Below are 21,067 nucleotides of genomic sequence, written 5' to 3' on the forward strand. Positions count from 1 at the left end.
AGGGAATTGCAACCATTTGGGGAGGAGCATATAGGTTCACATGAGTAAGTAGAAGGAAAGGAGCTTGGAGAAGTCCAAAGAGGTTGAACCTGGGGTCTTGATGCTTTTACTAAAGGGATTGTACTTAATCCCGAGGGCTACAGGAGGATTTTGAAGCAGGGGAGCAACATGATCAAAATCTTTATTAAAAAGTTCCCACTTCCATCATTACAGCACACAAGGCCCTCACTCTGGTAAGCTGCCCCGCTATAATACGTCAATGTTTTTAATGCATTCTAACCATCACCCTTTTAATGAATCTCAGCCATGTAAGAATATGAGAAAAATAAGCAAGACCAAACCAAATGACACACAAAATCCTATCAACTAAAACCAGAAAAGTGGGCTGTAGCAAAATGAAAGCTAGCATGCCTAAAGGAAAAATAGTTCTTTCAGGTCTGAGATAGTTCTTTCAGAAAATTTGAGAATCTAAAATTCAGCAAGACTCTCAAAAGGGACCAAAGTGGTTCCAACTCAGAAGAGTCTTTTGGCTCCAATCAAAAACCAAGTCTAACCTTCTCTGGAAGAAAACATCTCCATATTGACCCTGAAAATTCCCACTATTGAAGTCTGGCAAAAATACGAGATCACCATCAAGGAGATAGGATGAAACAGACTACTATGAGTGAGACAGTGTAGAAACAACAACAGATGTAGACTTACGAGGACTTTAGATATTCAGATTATCAGACACATAATTTAAAATAGCCATGAATAATGTTTAAATAAATAATAAAGAAAATATTTAAAAATATCAACAAATCCACTATCCAAGGAGATTGTAAACAGACATCTTTGACTCATTGATAGATGATGTAGGTAAAAATTTAGTAAAGGTATAGAAGATTTGAAAAATGTGTATAATTAATAAACTTACCTAATGAATATAATTATAAACTTGCATCCAATAATTACAGAACACACATTTTTCTTAGGCAAACAAAGAACATTGACAAAATATTCACCACATTCTAGATTAAAATAAATTTCAGAGAATGGTTACCATAAAAAGTTTTCTAGATATTATGTTATTAAATTAGAAATTAATAACACAAGAAAGAATTCTTTGGGAAATTTTAAAAAATTTTAAATAACCTGGCTCAAACAAATAAATATTTGTAAATAGGTGGGTTGGAATGTTAATTTAAAATACTGCATATCATATATTATATAATACCAAAGCACCTAAAATATATTGAAATAAATGTATAAATGTAATTTAAACTGTTAATATAAAAGAAAATGGCAGAAGTCAATGTTACATCCATCTGAAACATTTATGTTAAAACAGGTTAAAGCCCCCAAAGTAGAGTTAATAATAATACCAGAATAACAAAATTAAAACAAAAATAGTAAGAATAAAAGAAGAAAGGAAAAAAGAGAAAATGACAATAGTAGGGATACAAAGTTGCTTGAACTAGCACACTTCAATCAATGTAATCACATTAACACAATAGGGGAGAAAAATCGTGATCATCTCAATAAATATAGGAGTAAAAAAGATACTATTCATTATCAACAATAACAACAACAAAAATGAAGAGACCTGATAAAAAATTTCTCGAAAGTTTTTCAAAATTAATGGTTTTTTAAAATGTGAAATATTTAAGGAAGAAATTATAAAATTGTATTGAAAGACATTAAAGATCTAAATAAATGCAAAAATAGTCTATATTCATAAATAGAAAAATTCAGTATTATAAGAAATCAATCTTCCCAAATTAACTTACAGGTTCAAAGAAATTCCAATAATAACCCCAATAAGAATTTTTGCAAAAGTTTCCAAGTTCATCTAAAATTCACATGAAAGAATAAAACCTAAACAAAGACACTCCTGAAGAAAAATAAAATGGAAGAATTTGATCTAGTAGACCCATTTTAATGACAATTTAAATTGTTACTTAATGTAATAATTTATTATAAAGAATTTTTAATTAATATAGTATTGATTTGGCATAGAGATAAACAAGATGACCATGAAACAGAATAGAGAACATAGAAACAGGCGCACATAGTATAGAAATATGACATAGGACAAAGTGAGCATTGCAGATAAGGGGAGAAGAAAGAAGTGTTATTTAACACATATTGCTATGAGAAATATTTAGTTATTTGGAAAATAAGAATACAAAAGAATCAACACCAGACTCATTAAATACTTAAATATAAAAATATTACAGTTTTATATCGTTATGATCTTGGGATAGGAAAATATTGCTTAAATAAGACAGGAAATATGTCAACTATAAAGAAAGAATAATTTTGATCATATTAAAATGAATAACTTAATCTACAAAGTGGGAGAAGCCATCTATGACCAACAGTGGATAGTATACAGAAGATATAAAGAAGATACAAAGTGGGAGAAGACATCTATGATCAATAGTGGATCGTATCCAGAAGATATAAAGAACTCTTAAAAATCAATAAGGAAAAGATAATACAATATAGGTATAAGCACACAGCCATAAACCATTATTTTGCAGAAGCAGACAAATGAATGCTGAATAAAGATATTTTTAAAACCTCAATAATATTCTTGATTCTGAAAATATAAAGAAAGAACTCAATGATATTTTTGTACTTCATAAGTCTGATAAAATTTTGTGTTGATGATGTGAACAATGCAAACTCTTAGACACTTCCAGTAGGCAGATGAATTGGCACAACTACTTTAGAAAACAATTTGACATTATCTTGTCAAGTTGAATAGGTGAAAACCATGACCTAGTAATTTCAATCCTAAGGAAACTCTTGCGTACTGATACCAATAAAATTGTGCAAAAATAAATGTTGCTGCATTGTTTGCAGTAGCAAAAATTGGACAGAATCAATGCATGGATAAATGAATAAATATTTTCCCAGAAATACTGCACAGAGTAGAAATGAACAATATACTACTACATGCAACAATGGGGATGACTTTTAAAAGCATTAATAAATGAGAAAAGCAAATTGCAGAAGGTGAAGGCACATAAATAGAATTAGGGAATGGTAAAAGGTACCCTCAAAGGTAACAGCATTATTCTAATTCTGAACTTGGAGGAGGGGCTTATGGTGTTGGTTTTATTATTATACTATATCATTTCCACACATATATTTTAGTTATTAAATATAACAGAGTAAAAACTATGGAATTTTCTTTATAAAAAAATTCAATGTAGAAAAATTACCCTGGCTACTGTGAGAAGAATGAACTCGAGTAGAGGAAGTCTGGAAGCTGGGGGTTAATTAGGAGATTATTTTCATGCTGAAGATTACGGTGTTTTTAAAAAGATAAGCACTAGCTGTGAGTATGGAGAAGGAATAGATGGATTTCCTCAATGAGCGGGATCACCATATTATAGATTCATGTTTTGGCCTGAAAAATAAATGAGCCTCCCATGTATGCCTCATTTGTTCACTCACTAATTGAATCAAATATTTATAGGAAGTCAGAATTAATTTAGGCACATAGAGAAACTTGCTAAGAGGTCACCAATAAGACTTTGGAGAGAAATAAATGTACAAGCTATCTGGAAGAGAACTAAAAGCAGGGGCTGCTGGCTGACTCACTAATTGGTTGGTCAGTTCCCACTAATGGGTATTTGCAATTACCTGGGCAAAGCATCCAAGTGGGCTGCTGGGGATTTTTAAGAAGATCAGCATCAGTAGTGATTGTGTCATAGGAATACTGCAAGGGTAAGAATGTGTGGCTAAAAGATGTTAGGGGGAAGGGCGGCAGGAGGGATTTATTTGCTCAGAACACTGCCAAGCTGAAAATTGTTAGCACATTGGGCTGGAAAACAATTCTACCTACCCAGCAAAAAGCACAGGTAACCTATGAATAGGAAGTTGCTTGTTGAAATTGTATATTAATAGTACAACATTTTGAAGCCATTATTGGACTCCTTAAGGGTCAGTAAGTGAAAATGTGTGAACCCCACTTTCCCACTTTACACATCAAAGGGGGCATTGTTTGATATAATTTTGACTTAATAGTTTGTCCACAGAGAATGGGCTGCTTTGCATTTAGATTTTGCTACAAAAGCAATCTTTGGGAAACCTAGCATGACTAAGGGAATAGAAAGTGTCTTCCTTTATGTCAGAGACAAAAATATTTATATTTTGGAAGTGCCTTTATCCTGCATAACTTTTTTCCTCACAACTTTCATAGATAAATTGGTATACTTCCAGTTCACCACCAGAAATAGTCTTTCTTGACAGGAGCATATGACTGTATAGAATGCTATACAACATGCTCTGACAGCAGCACAGATTTACTGATACTGGGTATTATGAGTGTAATCAGACCGACTACAAACATTCTTGGATATGAAATCCAAAAGTCAGATTCCTTCATAAGAGTCTGATCCCACAGGGGACTGAAAACTTCATACATCAGTCCTGCTTACTGAATAGTATCAACTTTAGCACACACTGATTTTGAGAGTCAATGGGACCAGCAACACGTGTTAGGTGTTTCACGGAAGTGGAGGGGAGAACATTGCCAGGGAGACTTCATAGCAAAGGTGACTATTTAGCTTGTGATTGAAGGATGAGAGCATTCTACGTGGGTTGGAACTAATATTCCATGCAGAAGAAATGGCATAAAGAAAACATTACACAGGGTCAAAGAATGAGGAAATATTTACTATGGCTATAGCTTAGAATTGAAGGATCAAAATGGTAGATCAAGACCTAAACATGGAAAGCTTTGAATGCCATGTATATTCTAGCTCTGTTTTGCCAGAGATGGAGGATATTGACCACTGTGATACTTCCTCAAAGCTCTTTCAAATCTATGCTGGAGATTTGAGAGATAAACCAATCTCTGGAAATTTTATCATTGTGCTATCCCTTATATCAACTTCCTCCTTTTTAGTTCCATAGCCTCCAATCTAGTGCAGGCCCTTATTAACTCTAGCCTCTTAACTTTGCATTCAGTCTCTCTGCTTTCCAGTGAATCCTGTCAATTGTATGAAGAGTACTACCCCAAACACCACCCTTTTGATTATGCTGCTCTTCTGTTTATCATTACATGACTCCCTACTGATGACTAGATATATCCCAACTATTAATAACTTGGTCCTGAGTTTTCCTACCTACATGTATTTACTTACGCCATTCCCTCCACCATGTGGAGGATAATCAACGTAATGACCCCACCTTTTTTCAAGAGGGAACTGGGAGGCTTTCTGATCTCCCCAACACAAACTTGCTCCCTCCCTATGAAAATTCTACTCATTAAACTCCACTCAAGGAAAATTCTTTCCATGAAACCTTCCCAGATCTTTCCACCTATGTAAAATAATAATCAGTGCTTATGTAGCACTTTCTAGCTTGTATAACACTTTATAGCTTATGGTTCACTTATATCATTGAAAGTATGGCAGAGAAATATTATTATAATATTATCACAGTTTTACAGATGAGGGAATGATTACAGAGGTTCAATGACTTAGCGTTAATCATGGATCTTCTTACTCCAGATCTCATGGTTTAAACTCTGTACATCATTCTTCTGCATTTGAATTCTTGAGAAATATTAACTACATACATTTTAATAGTTACTATCTCAATTACTTGTTTTTAATACAATGCATACACATAGTATTTAATAAACAAATGCAGTGTTAATGTACCCAATTCAAATGATTCCAATCTAAAATAGACACTGGCTTCTTCCCTACCACCATAGTATACATACGGCCTTCCCAACATAATGAGAATATTTTTTCTCTTCATATGTTACACAATTACCTCAGTATTGCAACAAATATTATACTGTAATTCATTTATTATCCTAATATTCTTCTCTGCTAGGTCCTAAAGTAGTCCAGTGATTACAGTACATTTATTTTGGTATCTTCAATGCCTTACTAAGTGCTCACACATAATATGTACTCAGGGATTATTTACTGAGATGCTTACTAGAATAATGAACCATAACAGATAATCTTTGAATAATGTAGGATATGGTCAGACATCCATGTGTTGGATTCTTCAACTTGAGTAAAGATAGGGGGAAGAAATCAGCAGGTGACATCTAGGTTCTAAAAACTTTCCTGTTTTGTTTGTTTTTGTTTTTTCAAAGAACTTGAGAAAGTTCAGCAGTGTATTGTCCTGTTTTTCTTTTATAACATGCCTATTTCTACAGAGGATCTGAGGCATTAATGCCATTATAATACCTAATGTTATTACTGCCACTCTCACTAACACCACCACTATATTTACAAGTAATTCTAAAATGGGATAACAACACTTTATTTCAATAACTAAATTGATACATATAAAACTTTAACACACTAAAACGTTGTGAACATCTTACAATTGATTGTTGTCATGATTATTTATACTATTTTTATTATCACTATTAGAACAATGGTCAGAATGACTACTGTAGTTATAACTCCTACTAGGAGTTCTCATACATTAAGCATTTATTGCTTAGGTCCTCTATGAGGTCTATCAAATCATTATTATTAACATGAACAAAAATCCTCCAAGAGCTTCACTATCATTCCCATTTAATAGAGACAGAAACTAAGGACTAAAGATTTACTTATCAAGCTCTTCCCCATGACATTCCTCCTTTTATTGGTCCTCAGCATTTTCAGTGAACATCACAGTCAGATAGCGCAAGCACTCCCCGCTTTAACCCACACCACTCCGTCCTCTTAAGACTAGCATGATAAAATTACCAAATAATACAGTTACCTCTCAGAAGAGAGTCAACCTTTTACTCAAGTCAAAAGTCCTTAAAAATTTGAAGGATGAAACATCTAAAATTTTACATTACTCCCCCTGAAGCCAATGCATGTTCCTAGGACACTATTCATCACAGATGACTCTTTACCACAGACTACTTGTTTCTGGCAACTGCGCTAGAAACTGGAAACCATAATTGGGCTGGATTACCAAATGGCTGCTCCATTTCTCCTGAACAAGCTGCTTCTGCATTACTTAAGACTAGTTCCCATCAAGACTGGGATAATTATGTTATTTCTCTACTCAAGGTTACTCTATATATGTCATCTAGAAATCAAATCAAGTCTGGGGTTTCTTCTGGGAGCATCTGCTTGTAACTTCCAGGTACTCTGAGAACACAATCTTATGATCCATGAAATAGATTTCCTAACTAAAAGCCAGACCTCATTTCTATTGGAGTAAAATGATAAAAATATTGAAACTTCAGATGGAAACAAAGTTGGCCTGCATTACCCTTATTCAAGACCCAAGTGACACTTTCCTAAAAATATCAGTGTGTTGAAAATTTGAAGTCTGAGGTTATCCGAAATTTTGACTATTTTTTTGATTCATGAACCTTGTATCTTTCTCATGATGGGCCAGACTATAGTTTAACATGTGAAAGAAAATCATGTTATTTGGAAACGCTAGTCATTTAGATTAGAAGAGAATAACCACAAGTGCAGTCTTCTAATTATATCAATATTTTCTATTTTCTCTTAAATTTTAAATGTGAAATTTAGTGGGATCCTTAGGTCAGGGATAAATAATTACGTGCCAAGCATAGAATGTATTTTTCTTTGTCTTTGTCACCATTGTCTTTATCATTTTTATCATAATAATTATGATAGTAACTGCTATTACTTATTGAGGGCCGACTATTTTGAGACTAGTTTGGCTGATTCAGATCTATTATCTTTTATTATGAAGACAATATAAGGCAGACGTGTTGCCCCTGCATTAAATAATATGGTCCTCTTTCAACAGTACTAGTAGATCTTAAAAAAACATATATAACTTATCAGTGGTTTCCAAATTTACATTGGGCGGAGTAAGAAGCAGACCATTTTCTGTGAGGAGCCCTTATCTCTGGTACTCCTGGCAACAAGGTCCTGAGCATGATTCCTCTTTACTTCAAGACACAACACTCCCAACTCTTAAAAGCTGGGGCGGGAGGGAAGCCATGGGTAGCTTGCACAGGCAGTGGGAAGGTCTATGTATCTGGAATCCTCCTCCACATCATTGATTCATCTAGCAAATGTGCACATTGGGAAGCATGTGGGACTTAGGGAAGAAAGCTGGTGGAGCCAGTCACTGCCCATGACTCAGAGGTCTGAAGGTGGCAGAGCTTCTTGATATGTGAGGCTAAAATATATTTTGGCCTGAAACTCAGAGGGAAAAAAAGAAAGAAAAGATCCAGTCCTTATTAATTAAAATGAAAAAGGCACTGCTTATAAAATCAGCAACAAGGCTGAAGGTAGGGAAACATAAAGTCAGCTCTGCACTAGCAGGGAAGAGCTATGCAAGACGAACATGTACAGGAGCAGCAAGACCCAACTATGGCCCAAGGTTTTCTAAGCAGTGCTCTAGAAGCATTTTCTCCTCCACACTTGCTATATTTATATACTCTTTTTGGAGGCCAAGTGGCTCATCAATTACACAGAGTCTCACTCTGTCACCCAGGCTGGAGTGCAGAGGCACAATCTCAGCTCACTGCAACCTCTGCCTCCCAGGTTCAAGTGATTCTCCTGCCCCAGCCTCCCTAGTAGCTGGGATTACAGATGCCCGCCACCACGCCCTCTAATTTTCGTATTTTTAGTAGAGACAGTGTTTTGCCATGTTGGCCAGGCTGGTCTTAAAGTCCTGACCTCAGGTCATCTGCCTGCCTCAGCCTCCCAAAGTGCTGGGATTATAGGCGTAAGCCACCACGCCCAGCCCAATTATACATTCAAAGTATCTGAACACAGTATATTAGCAACCTAACATTGGCAATGTCAGAAACATTCACTTTAAACACAAGGCTATACACAATCACTTATTCAACATTCTCAGTGGTTATTTATATATTTTGTATCCTATATCATTTGCTGTTAGTAAATTGAATGTAAGCTTTCTTGAACCCACAAAATACAGAAAAATCTCTAATCTCCAATTCCATTTCTGAACTCTTACAGAATTTACAACATATACTACAAAAATTAAATTAGTACCTAATTGTAAAATCCCATATTATTCTATTATTATAAATGAACAAATTTTGTAGCATTCTCCCCCAGAGTACTGCAGCAGAAATTTCAGCAAAGTCTTGTACCCAAAAGTAGAAGCAAAGGCTGTGGAGAAAGACAAACCTGAGTTTGAATCTTGCCTCTCACCAGATGTTAGCTATGTAACTGTATTAAGCCATTCTTGCATTGCCATAAATACCTGAGACTGGGTAATTTATAAAGAAAAGAAGTTTAATTGGCTTAAAGTTCTTCAGGCTGCAAAAGCCAGCATTTGCTAGGCTTCTGGGGAGGCCTCAGGGAGCTTTTACTCCTGGCAGAATGTGAAACAGGAGCAGGCACTTCACATGGTGAAAATAGTAGCAAGAGAAAGAGGTGGGAGGAGGTGCCACACACTCAAACAACCAGATCTCATGAGAACTCACTTACTATCGCAAGGGCAGCACGAACCCATGAGAATGCAACACCATGACCCAACCACCTCCCACAGGCCCCACCTCCAACATAGGGGATTACAATTCAATATGAGTTTTGTCAGGGACATATATGATCCAAACTCTATCAGTGACAACGGTAAATTACTAGACCTCCCAAAAGTTCAAATGTCTCTACTGAAAAATGACTACATATACATATATATACATACACACACACACACACACACACACACCCCCTGAGGGGGTTATTGTGAATATTAATTAGCACAACACCTGTAAAACACTTAACACAGCACCAGGCATAGATTAGGAGCCCAATATTCCTTCTTTCTCTCTATCCTTCTCCTTTAAAATCAATTATTCAACATTGCCAAGGAACTATTCTCTGGTTATTCCAAGCTCTACATTTGTTGAGCACCTACTATATGTCAAGCACTATATTGCATGCTGGCAATGCAAAAATCAAAAGGTTTACGATCTCTGCCTTTGAGAGATTTGATGTTTGTGTAAGTTGATTGTATGTTCCTTAATCAAATAGCTATATTCCAAATTATCCTAGAATATTTCTTGTTCCTTATATACCAATCTTGACTCTACCATGCACTTTTATTATAAGAACTACATAAAGTTTCCTGAATTTGATGCATTTTTGCTTATCTTCACATCTTTGCACGTTACATCTTCTGCTTAGAAATGACCTCCACCTGGATATACTTCAAGTCTTTCTCAGAAGTTTTCTTGAAACTTGCATGAATTTTGAAGAGCCTCTCTACTTTCATGACAATCTATGTGAGTTTCTGTCTCAGAAGTCACTTGGTGGGTTGGAGAGAAAGACGTCAGTTTTATGTTTAACTGCTTTATAAAACAGAAACCAACCTGAGGGCAAGGATTTTTAAATTATTCATCTTTGTGTTTCTATGCTTAGCAAAGTGTTCAATGAATAGTTGGTGATCAATAATTGTTAAATGCATAATTGAGTGAAATGATGAATAGTCTGGCTGTGACCGAGATTGAAAAAGAGAACAGATGACCAGTATTCTCCAGCACACTAAGCAGGTTTTGTCAGTTCATTTGTCTAGAACAGCCCCCATAGCTTTCTGCACAAGGCCAGGTCTCTCTGACAAGAACATTTGGTTTCCAAATTACATATTGCACAGCATGAATCCTTCCTTTCCTGCAACTGCCTGTTAATTATAGTGCCACCTTTGCTCTGTCTTTGTCTCAATCTCCTAATCTCTGAGATATAATAGCTGATTTACTTAGGATTTTCTGAGCTTTATGAGCAAATTCTGCAACCCCTTCCCACATACATCTTTTTGTAAAAACAATAAAGAAAACAAGAAGTGTCTGTTCAGAGTTCAAAGGTAAAAGGAAATATAAGATCAATACAAAATTATTTGAGACTGAAAAAATACTCCCCTTTGTTCCTTTTTTTGTTGTTTTTATTCACATGTAATTGTAAAAACCAACCTGCTTTAGAGAGTAGCTGTGGAAATGCTGGGGAGCTGTCACTGGAGACTAGCAGCATCTCCAAGCTCTTGAAGCTGACAGCTCCTAGAAGCCAACTGAGAAATTCAACTGCAGATTTCATTTGATCACACCAGCAGAAGTGCCTAGGAAAAGTTTCTGCTCTTCATGTGGAAACTGCAAAGAGTTCAAGTTCTTCCTTAGGTTATAATATTTAGCAAGTATTCTAACAATCCCTCTGTCATTCTCTATTTTTTTCAGGAGAGATACTTGGCCCATCTTATTCATTTGTGTCTCCAGTACCTAACAGAATTGACAAATTAGGTGCTCACATACATACTCAAAAGCTCAGGCAAGGGGATATGAGTGAGAAAGGGAAGAAGGAAAAGGCAGATGAACGGAGAGAGGGAGAGAAAGTTACAGAGATAGCTGTGAAGGGGGAGAAAAGGAAAAGTGGAGGAAAAGAGGGAGGAAAGAAGAACAAGAGAAAGGGAAAATGGAGAATAAGTTCCTCTACTTTTTTCTCATAATTTTTACAAGAGACAGCATCTTAAAATAAATATAAAACACCTCCAAAATATTCATAGTTACTGTGAGGGCAAAGTCCCTCTCCAGGCAGTTGTTGATTCTTAGAGCCACCGAGGTACAATAGAGACACATTCCAGATGTATCATGTTCGCTTTACCTGCCCCTTGCCTTGGTCTACCTAAGAAGGATTTCAGGCTCAAGTAATGAGTGATATTCTTCAACGCTTTCCCTTACTGACCCATCAAGAAATCCTTAACGCCACCCAAGAACATCATCTACTCAGCCTCAGCAGATCCAGTGGTTCCCTAATAGCCTCTAGGGTAGGGGAAAGACTGCAGAAGCCTGTGTCTGAGTAAATAACTCAGAAGGGGCAACCGAATCTTGTAGAAACCATTTGGGACGTTTCTCCACCCCTGTTTTGATCCTGAGGTTAGGTTCGGGGTAGCTCTTTTTTGCTACTATGACTCCTCCTTTGATTCTAATTTTCAATCCAACTCTCTTTTGCTTTAGAATTTGCTGTGCTCTTAACTGCAAGTCCTTCATTTTCTTAACATTTTTAAACATCATGAGAATTTAAATGTCATTTGTTATGTGACAAAAACTAACTCTTGATTGTAGGAAGTTAACAATAAAAATTTAAAAATAAATGCATCATCTTATCTATTAAATAGAGCCACTGATAGTATGTTAGTCTTTAATGTGCATTGACACATATATTTATTGTCTTAAGAATAAGATGATACTGCACATAGTTTCTAATCTGCTTTTTCTATCTGAATAATACGTTATAACAATTTTCTTTCATTAAAAATTCACCTCAATATTATTCTGATGGCATAACTCTTTATGTTCCAGCAATTCCTTGTAAGGAAGCAGGGAGTGAAGAAAGCTCTGGAACTCTAGCAGTCAGCCTCACTGTTCACTTCAGCCTGCACTCACTGTTCCTGTTTTTCCTAGCATAGCATAGTAGCCAGTCAGAAGTATCACCTGAGCATTTGCTTGGTTTGTCTGTTTGTTTCAGGAAATATGATGCCAATTCTATGAACTTGGTCTGGGTGATTCTTAAATGCATTTCTCTGTCTCTCTCTCTCTCTCACACACACACACACACACACATACACGCATACACAAAAAAAAGAAAAACATGTTTTGTTTCTACTGTGAGCCATCCCCACAGAGTATCAGTGTAGAAAAATTGCTGTTTGAATGGTAAACAAGGCTACCAAAAGTAATGGCAGGGAGTACATTGCAAATAATTCACTAGATTATGTGTGCTCTTTATGGAGCAGAGACTCTATAGATTATGTGTGCTCCTTATGGAGCAGAGACTCTATCTTTTCCACTTTTATTTCTCTCAGGCTTAGACCAGTAATTAGCCCATAAAAAAATCTAATCCATTAAGAAATGTTTATCTAATGAATGAATGAATAACTGAAAGAATGGACATAAACCATAATTAAGAAGACTGGTCATAAGATAATAAAATTTTCTGACCCTATCACATTATTTTGGGAAAAATGAACTGTGCTATAGAGAAAATGATTTAAGATTTAGACAAAAAAATTCATCTTAAAACACACAATAGCCATACAGTGTTACTAATCCTCTGTTTTCTGTCAAATTGTCACAACAATAAGGTGTCCTTAGAGAGATGTTGCAGTGTCAAATGAGACGACAGTTTAGTGAACCAGGGAAACTTGGAACTTTGAAGTGTCCTAGGATCTCAGCACCAAGACGATATTACAATAGGCCATACTTCACTACCACTCCCCTGTCCAATACATACACATAAAAAGACAACAATAACAATACAACAAAATAAATATCTTCACTGAAAATAAAGCTTTAAAATGGGTGGCAAGGAACCTGGGTACCTGCTGGTGCTATTTCAGGTAACATGAAATAGTAGAAAAAATGATGGACTTAGGAGACAGACCTAGACACAAATTTTGGTTCTGCCACTTCTTAGCTGTATAATTTTGGACAAGTTGTTTAACTTCTCTGGCACAGTTTTTTCTTTGGTAAAATTCTTATAACAACTGATGCTTCCTGGGATTAGTATGAGAACTAAATAAAAGGATGAGAAGTCCCTAACATAATATCTATTCAATAAATGTCATTTCACTCGCTTTTCCTCACTGCCACACCCCAGGCTTTGCCTGAACCAGTGAGAGGAAGATGTTATTTATACTAAACAGTTTTGCCTAAGGCCTTGCCCACCATCAGACCTGAATACCAAACTGCCAGATGGAAGTTTGCTGTGTTGAAATACTTATACCAGACTTCAAACATAGAACTCAGAGGTTATTCTATCAAAAGCTTAGCACTTGTCAACAAGAACAGCAGAGACTCCAGAAATCCTTTCAGTCTTGCTTTTTTTTTTTCCAAGACAGAAGCAGACAAATCCTCACTGATCATTCTACCGAGGTAGCTCCAACCCTCCAAAATAATATATTTAAAATCGCAGGTTATTTCATCATGTTTGAAGAAAAAAACATTACTGGAAATAAGAATCTTTATTGACTCTTTCAGTTTTAAGGTCAGTTGACCTAGAAAAAGAAGAGTGCTCCCTTTGAGAGTAGAGTGAAACTCTGACTGAAAAGGAAGAGGCACACAGGAACATGTAAATTTGATCCCATTTTACAAATGGAGCTAAAAGGAGCATTTACCATAGTAAGCTGACAGCCTTTAGTAAAGTCAGGTTTAGGTTTGAAGAGTTCCAACTTCCACTAAGTAAATCATGTCTAGCAGTGGAGACAGATGATTCAAGCAAAATTTCAGACCATTCTTCTAATACGGTTAAGCCATCCCTGAAGGTAAATGTTAAAACTATTTAATAACTGAAGCTGAAGCTTCAGACTTTGCAGCTTGGGCTTTGCCCTTAGACTTTTTGGTTGCTACTGGAAATAAGATTATATTTTAAAGTTTCTTCTACCAGAAAAAGCAACACTCCAAAATTTTTACATCCTTTAGTTTTACTGCAAGCAAGCTCCTGTCTTTGGGTAATAAGGGTTTTTCCTATTCACAAATAAAAGGACGCATTAAATGTATACCTTCTTCATAAGTCAGTAGCTATGAATGACTTTGAACAATTCCATAGCTTTTCTTTCTTAAGTAAACTCCTCAGCATCAAATAGGACTCTGCTCCTGAGATGAAAAGAAGAAAGCCTGGCTACCCAGAATAATTCAAATAAAATGATGTTTATGATCCATGTATATTAATGTAGCCATTTAGAGAAAGTCAGGGCCATTTAAAATCATTCTGGACTTTCTCCAATCAATTATTTCCCTGTTTGAAACTCTTCGGTTGCTCTTATTTTTAGAACAAATTTCAGACTCCTCAGCATATTACACAAAGCTTTTCTTCATCTGGTCCTTTCCTACCTTTCCCAACAACATCCGAAACTCTCACTTTTTTTCCTGGACATTTCATTTCAGCCACACTTAACTACCAGCCATTACCATGACTTCTCTGTGCTTTTTTCTAACCTGTTTCCTCGTTCTGGGATATGCCTCCTCTTCTCACCCACCCCCTACCTCCTGCAACACAGGTTTCTGGGGCCTAAATATATCCTATTCATTCATTAAGAATCAACTCGTGCACTACTTACTCCAAGAAACATTTCTTAACTGCCTCCTCTTCCCCTCTCCCTGAACGATAGGAATCTGTCCTCTGGTCTCTCACAACATTGTTTATTTTTATCATAGCATTTCTCACCGTGTATTATGACTATTTAAAAAAAAAAGTTCCTTGAAGGTAGCTCTGTGTCTCATTCTTCATTATATATTGATACAGAGCCTGTCACACGGTAGTTGCTCAATACACTGTCATTGTTATTGATGAATGCTGACTATGGGCCAGGCTTGTTTCCTAGAAACATACAAGTTCAGGGCCATCCTTATGATGCAGGGACTGAACAAATCACACACACTGGCCTGCTCTCATTGTTGGGTTCTTAGTAAAATTTGGACTGAGTGAAATAACAAAGGCAGCTGTAACAAGAAAATCATAATAATAATAATAATAAGCAAGTAATCACGGGCAGCTTGCTGTCTCACCGCAATAACTGGAGCAGGATAATGGGGAGACCAGAATTATTGGCACGTTTAGCCATATTCTTTAAAGAAAAAAATACATACATACATACATACATACATACATACATACATACATACCAAAAATGCTCTGTACAGCTGCTCTATTTGCACTTGAGGCATCTGCAGCTGAGGCATTAAAACATATGTGAAGAGTATGTCAGGCGATTTGGGTTGAGAAACCTGGATTTGAGATCTAACTTTGTTTCTAACCATCTGTATTGTCCTCAATCAGCCCCTTCATCTCCCTGATTCTCAGTCTCTTCCTCTTACATGATCTTTGATCTCCTTTTTAGTTCAAAAGTCTCATTCATTTTGACATTCGGAGCTGGTAGAGCCCCTGACACACATAAAGTATTCAAAAATACATAACAAATAGTTAAATTAAGTTTAGCCTAAAGCATCTACTTATTTATTTTAAGTTCATGCTAAAGATTTCTTCATTTATAGTGGACTGTAACTTAACTGGATGTGTAAACAGACTATAACCTACTCTTTTATCAACCAGTTTCAGCCAGTCACAGGCGGACAACTATTCAAACTGTGTTCAAATAAGGCAAATGCCAAGCTGTAAACAATCCAGCTGTTTCTGTACCTTACTTTCATTTTCTGTATGTCACCTTCGTTTTTCTGTCCATAAATCTCTGACCATACAGCTACCCAGAGCCTCCCTGGACCTATTCTGGTTCGAGAGACTGCTCGATTTATGAATTATTCTTTGCTCAATTAAACTTTGTTAAATTTCATTTATCCAAAGTTATCCTTCTGACTAAATGAATGAATAAATGTCACTCTCCTTCCCTGTCTGCTTCTGGGGTTTTGCAGAATGAGCCACAAACCATGATAACAAACTTGAAGGAGGCTGTGTCCTACAAGCATTAAGAGCTTCAGCAGCTCCCACTTTCCTCTCAATCTGCTTAAACAAGCCTTTTAACCAAGTAGCACTGGAGCACAAAGTGGAAAATACCGGACATCCTCAAGGCCAACAAGGAAATGGAGAGGCAATAGATGAAGACTACAGGGGCAATCCAGAAGTTCCTCAGAAAGGTACAATAATTCAACCCACTGGAGGAGAGGATGCCAACAGGGGCCTCTGCAAAGAGCAAGTGATCCTTTGAAGAAAACAAAGCTTCAGTTTTCTTAAGAAGTTCTTCAGAGAAAAGCAAAACAATAACAACAAACTTTCCTTTAGCTCTTCCCAGGCAGTGGGAATTTCAGACAGAAGATCAGCATATTTGCCCTCAAAAGCCACCGCTTGGGTGTGCCCCTGTGACCAGGTCCACTGGGCATCTGTTTGCAGGAAGTCCAATGCTGCCTTTCTCATAAAGGCTTGATGGACAGCCCTTCTATATTCCTTACCCACCCTTCTTTGGGGCCAATACTGATGCCCATTACCCCTCTTGGCTTTTAACCTAAAAGCCCAATGCCTACTGTGGTCTTAATTTATTGCCCAGTAGATGCTTTAAAAGGAACGTGAAAAATATACAGGCATGCATGGAAAGCTAAAGCATTTAGAACTTCGAGCATCTTCCTTGTAATAAATACCTAATACATATGTGTTAAACAGAGTATTTGAACTATAAATATACAAGTATAATTATTATTATTTAATACTTGTATATATATATATATTTTCTTTCAGTTCAGCTATGCATTTCTCTCATTATTTTGTTTAGGACCTTAACTATGAAGATAGAAACAAATACAAAAAACAAAGCACCTATATTTCTAGGCACTATACTAAGCCTTCATACACATTATTTCACTTAATTCCCTCAAGGACTCTGTCATCTTCCTCATTTTACAGATGAAGAATGTAAAGCTGAGAGAAGTTAAGTAACCTCCTCCCACCAAGATCACATACTAAGAAAGTGGGATGGCCAGGATTTGAAGTCTGCCTCTAACATCTCTGCTCTTAGCCACACCACCATACTGCCAAATTCTTCTTCATACATTCTTCACACAAAAATGTGTACCATGGCATTTCACAATAAATAGTTTATTCCTTAATTAAAGGATAAATGAGAAACAGTGAAAAGCCAAGGACAAAATGTAGAACTTGGTAGTTTACCATGGTTTGAGAAAACCAGTGAGACACTGTCTGGGAGGAAACATGTTGGTGTTTCTGAATAAGTTAGGATGCATGTATAAATTTCCCTTTCTTCCCTTTGCTAATCTGGACAATGCAGATTAAGTTATTTTTCTTGTAGAATATGAGCGAAACAAATGTATAGTCACAGAAGTATGTGTATGCACGTGTGTGTGTAAAAATCAAAGTTTGAAATATATCTTCTGAGCCTTCAGAGATTCATTTGGCTGAGAAATAGCCACAGTCCTCCCTAAAATTCTAATGCCTACGATTTATATGCTACTTACACAGATTAAGAGGTATTGAACAGTAGTATAACTATGACATTGAAGTTAAGGAGACTAGGGTTCAAATTCTGATTCTGCTACCGACCAGCTGTGCCTCCTTGGCCAAGTTACTCAACTACTAGTGGTCTGGGTTTCCATTTCTGTGAGCTGTGGAGAGTAAAATCTACCTTGCAGGATTATTATGATGTTTGGAGATACTTTTTGTAAAATTCTTACTGTCATTTTGGGTACAAAACAGACACATAAAAATGATGGTTTTTATTATGCTAGGCAGAGGTAACATTATTTTCCTATTCTGGAATGCACACTGACACACTTCTACTCATTATGTAAGTCTTAATTCAAATGTCATATTTATTTATTCTATTAACATTTCTTAAGAAACTAATATAATGTTCTTTGCTATTATAAGGTACTTGGAGAAAAAAATTAAAAAATTAAAAACTTAAGATCTTTGATCTCAAGAGATGCACACTTTTTTATTTTTTTTTTTTAGAGGGGGTTTTGCTCTTGTCACCCAGGCTGGAGTGCAGTGGCACGATTTTGGCACACCACAACCTCCCCCTCCAGGGTTCAAGCAATCCTCCTGCTTCAGCCTCCTGAGTAGCTGGGATTACAGGTGCCCACCACCACACCCACTAATTTCTTTTATAGAGACGGGGTTTCCCATGTTGGCCAGGCTGGTCTTGAATCTGACCTCAGATGACTGCCCACTTGGCCTCCAAATCTGGATTACAGGGTGGGCTTTGCAGGCCAGAGGACAGGCTACAAGGAGAGTCAGATAAGGCTACCCCGAGAAGCTTACAAGGAGTTTCCCTTACAAAGGTTATAGCAATGATTATGAAAAGTTTCCCAACACCCCCAGGCTGTGATCACTCTTTTCTGTGAAGCCACCACATGATTTATATCTCTATCACAGCATTGTTCATGTTGAACTGAATGTTTAATTACCTAGCTCTGCTACTAGACAGTGAACAACTTGAAAGCAGTGGTCATGACTTCGACTAAGATGAATTTTCAGCATCCCCCATAGGTTCTAACCTAGAGAAGCAGCTTGATAAATGCCTGAAAGAAGTGAATTGAATTGTCATGGACTTCTGAAAAGGCAGGTGGTTAAGCAGCAGGACAAACTATAACCGAAAACTGCAGCTGTTTGGGATCTAAGGGAGACAAGAGTGGCACAAAGATTACTTCATTTGTTCTTGTCTGGAGAAGTTCAGATTCAGAGCAAAGCAATGCCAAAGGCAAAAGTGCCAGGCACTACTCTCTCATTTTGTTTTGTGGTCTGTGATTGAACTCTGTTTAGGACCTTAACTATGAAGATAGAAACAGCTCATTTTGTTTTGTGGTCTGTGATTGAACTCTAGTTTAGATCTGATGTCTATGGCCTGAGATGATTCTTAGTGTGGAGCTGTTGGTTTACAGTGCAATGCAGTCTCTTCAAAACATGACACCATGGCCAAGTAAGAGGTAAAAACCTGATTCTTAGAAGATTTTCTAGCAGAACTCTTAAGTTCTTGTGAGGCTTAGAAAAAGTTAAACATTTACAGCATGCCAATATGAAGATCATTTAGCCTCTGCTAATGACTTCAGTGGCCTTCTTAACTATGTTACTTTCTGTCTGGTTTCTCTACCTTATGTTTGCCTTAAAGAACTGGAATGAAAACGTATTTGCTTGGTTGGCTGATTTCACCTTTGATTTAGCAGCTCCAACCTCTACTTTCATTTTGATCCAATATTAGATGTGTTGTCAATTCATTGTCTTGAAATCTTGCCAGATTGCAAATAAGCAATTTCAACAAGAGTAATAAAAATGGACAGAACAGGCCGGGCGCGGTGGCTCACGCTTGTAATCCCAGCACTTTGGGAGGCCGAGGTGGGCGGATCACAAGGTCAGGAGATCGAGACCATGGTGAAACCCCGTCTCTACTAAAAATACAAAAAAAAAAAAAAAAAAAAAAAAATTAGCCGGGCATGGTGGCGGGCGCCTGTAGTCCCAGCTACTTGGAGAGGCTGAGGCAGGAGAATGGCGTGAACCCAGGAGGCGGAGCTTGCAGTGAGCTGAGATCGCGCCACTGCACTCCAGCCTGGGCGTCAGAGCGAGACTCTGTCTCAAAAAAAAAAAAAAAAAAAAGGACAGAATATAAGGAAGAACATCAATTGTAATCCTTGCTTAACCTCCTGCATGGTCCAAATGTGTCCTTGGCTCCAAATGGAAAGTGAAGAGGAAATATAAATAGATAATTTAACTTTCATTAAAATTCAGTAATAATACCACAGACAAGATGGGGAAGAGAAATGATATCAGTATTTAGTGTGTGTTTACTATGTGCCAAGCACTGTCCTATGTTATCTCATTTACATCCCATGGCAACCTAACAAAATAGGTGACAGTCCCATTTTTGCAAGGGAAGAAGTTCAGACCCAAAGAAGTTAAGATAAATAATCATTTAAGATTAAAAGCAACAAAATGATGGAGCTATAATGTGAACTTCTTTGTGTGTCTGGCTTTAATGTACATACTTTATCCATTATAAGGTTAAATGAGTGTTATTTTTGGAAATCGCTCAACTAGCCATACTTTTTGTTTCATTATAAATAATAGAACCATAGTATGAAGTAGAAGGAACAGAGGAAATCAAATATTCCAGAGACTCCATAACTCATCATGGGACTTAACACAGAATTTCTGTATTATCTTCAGAAATTATTAGTTTGATTTCATATTTGTGTGTGTATGTGTGTGTGTTCAGCAAATTAGAGTGTTGGTCAACATGCTGTTAATACTGCATTAATAGAATTCCAGTGTAACAAGTCATACCTTCATTAGCTTGTTGGCTATCATCACCAGCATATTTACATTGAAACACTGAATATAATTCAAGAACTTCTATTGGCACTTCTGGGATACCCAACCTGAGGACCACTGATAAAATCTGAGAGCACTCTGTGTAATTTCACATCACGTCTGCATGAAAATACTCAGCTTAGGTCTTTAGCTCTCTTTAACTTTTAAATTTAGTTATTTTATCAAGTATGTCATGAGTTTCTTCTCATTTATTTAAGTTTTCTCATTCAATAAACCAATATTATAATAATAGGATCCCAGACTCTAGCATTTGGAAAGAGTTGCTTATTTTTGACATTTTGGTCTAATATAATCTGAGTGTTATT

General features: G+C 36.6%; 1 protein-coding gene across 11 annotated transcripts in view; it reads right to left on the reverse strand.

Annotated features, from left to right (window-relative positions):
• DLG2 (discs large MAGUK scaffold protein 2) overlaps positions 1–21,067 on the reverse strand; it is a 2,210,459-nt gene that overhangs the window by 1,181,496 nt on the left and 1,007,896 nt on the right. The window lies entirely within an intron of this gene.

This window comes from Hylobates moloch, unplaced genomic scaffold (assembly GCF_009828535.3).
Source record: "Hylobates moloch isolate HMO894 unplaced genomic scaffold, HMol_V3 SCAFFOLD_11, whole genome shotgun sequence".
Classification (NCBI taxonomy): Eukaryota; Metazoa; Chordata; class Mammalia; order Primates; family Hylobatidae; genus Hylobates; species Hylobates moloch.